The sequence below is a fragment of the Convolutriloba macropyga genome, unplaced genomic scaffold (assembly GCF_964194025.1).
Source record: "Convolutriloba macropyga unplaced genomic scaffold, txConMacr16.3 SCAFFOLD_1222, whole genome shotgun sequence".
Classification (NCBI taxonomy): domain Eukaryota; kingdom Metazoa; phylum Xenacoelomorpha; order Acoela; family Convolutidae; genus Convolutriloba; species Convolutriloba macropyga.
This window is the reverse complement of record NW_027451638.1, coordinates 15,091-17,482: the sequence shown is the minus strand read 5'-3', so window position 1 is coordinate 17,482 and position 2,392 is coordinate 15,091. Positions and strand designations below refer to the sequence as shown.

The window sequence follows — 2,392 nt, the reverse complement described above, 5'->3', positions numbered from 1 at the left end:
GTAGTTGATTGTCTCTTAATTGGTTCACTGACCAATATGAGACAGAAACCGATTCAGCAGTTTTGTTCGCTACTACTATCAAACACAGGTCGAAGTTTCCATTCAGTCATTAATTCCAACTTTCAAATGTTGTTGTTTCAGCTTTCGCTTACTAGAAGCAACATAATACTCGCTGCAATACAGACCTCGGGAAACCCTCACCGTGAATAAGGTTCACTCACATATTTCACTACATTTTGCGTGGGATTGGAGATGAGGCTACTCGTTCTTGCTCAGTACTAGGCTGAAAATTAACGAAACTTCGTTACAAACGTTCACATGTTGATGTTTCCGCTTTCGCGTACTCGAAACAACATAATACTAGTCTTTGTAATTTAGTTTCATAATTTCAACTGTTCTCATGCAGAATTTTTGCTCATTCTTATCCCAAATTTTGACCTGGCTACTAGTTACACTCCTTGTACTTATTGCAAAATGACCACAAATTTCAACAGCTTTCACATGTTGCTGTTTCGGCTTTCGCTTACTACAGTCAACATAATACTCGTTGCAAAATAAGTGCTCGGCATCTGCAATTTTCCAAAGACGAAGTTTCGCCAGTTCAATTTTCGCTCGCCAATTATGGCTACTAATTCACACGGTACTGAGCTCAACAACATTAAATTTGTTCAGCAAGACTTTCACATGTTGATGTTTTGGCTTTCGCCTACTAGAAGCAACATAATACTCGTCTTGTTAGCTCATTCAATGAGAATAGCTTTTCCCGTTGAGAATTTTTGCCTTCAATTGGCGTTGTAGTGAGTTTGGCTACTCAGATCACCAAATACTTGTGACAATTCGAACCAGAAATGTTTTCAATTTTCACATGCTGATGTTTCGGATTCAACCTACTAGAAGCAGCATAATACTTGTATTCAACAATTTCTGTATCAAATCCCAGTTTTCTCTGGTGCATCTTTGCCAAACTATTCCAAACTGCCTGAGTCTGAATACCAATTACAGGTACTAGTAAATGCACGTTACTAAGGACTATATAGTTCTAGGTTACTGTACACAACGACGTTCACATGTTGATGTTTCAGCTGCCGCTTACTAGAAACAACATAATACTTATCGTGCATACCTTTCCATAACTTGTCCTTTTCAGATGCATTAGTTTCCCTTTGTCTTGGCTTCTACAGTCAGACTGGCTACTAGTAACAGCACAGTACTAATCACATATCGTTCTACAGTTTGCAGACAACTTTCACATGTTGATGTTTCAGCTTTCGCCTACTAGAAACAACATAATACTCGCTGTATACATTTGTAGTTCTCTATGTAACTTTCATGTGAAGAAGTTTCGCCAGTCTTTTTGACTGTCTCAAATCTGAGTCATGCTTAGGCTACTAGTTGCTTCATAGTACTTATCGCCTCGAGATCATTGAACAAAACTTGATTTTCACATGTTGCTGTTTCAGCTTCCGCTTACTAGAAACAACATAATACTAGTCTCATTAAGTTCCGTCTCTTTGCAATTTTCTTATGAAGAAAATTCGCCATCACAATGACTCCAGCAGTTCTTGATCAAGGAATGCAATCATTGATCAGAATGCTATTATTTGAATCGGTTCTGCTTTAAGTGTTCCAATTTTATTGGAAGCACCAACAATAGAACATCAATGTGTTCAATCGAGAGTTATATAACCCTGAATCGGACGCAGTCAACAGCCGAAGCCGAGACCGCCTTTTGCGTTAGAGAGGTCGGTAAACAAATCTTGCGATTCATACCGAATTAACACATATAGCTGTGCTCCTCTTCGTAAAGCGAGCCAAGTGATCCCCTGTTGAAGGATGTATTTGGACCAATCTAGTAGCATTTGGTTTCCAACAAGCTCTCCCAAGTTAGCTTACTTATTGGGCTTTTCAACCAATTCGGTTGGCTACAAGCATCATCAAAGTACTAGCCACAGTTTGATCGCAAAATTCTACGACTTTCACATGTTGATGTTTCGGCTTGCGCTTAGCCTACTATAAGCAACATAATACTAGTCATATCATAGAGCGTGATCAGCTTGTGACGTTCTCATGATGAAGTTTCACCAACAGTGTCTCACTTCGAGCTTAAATCCAGCTACTAGTAACTACACAGTACTGACTGCAACGATAACTTTTATCTATACCTTTCACATGCTGCGCTTTCGGCCAGGGCCTACTAACGTCAACATAATACTCGATATAAACTTTTGTTCATGATGCAGCTTCCCCATGCAGAAGTTTCGCCTTCAAATGCTCTCTTGGCCATATGACGTAAGAAAAGGTTACTAGTAACATCACAGTACTAGCCACAGTTTGATTGCAAAATTCTACGACTTTCACATGTTGATGTTTCGGCTTGCGCTTAGCCTACTAG

At 39.4% G+C, this 2,392-nt stretch overlaps 1 pseudogene; it reads right to left on the bottom strand.

The window, feature by feature from the left end:
* Positions 1-1,683: 1,683 nt before the first annotated feature.
* LOC142356858 (5.8S ribosomal RNA) lies at positions 1,684-1,835 on the bottom strand (annotated as a pseudogene).
* Positions 1,836-2,392: the final 557 nt, after the last annotated feature.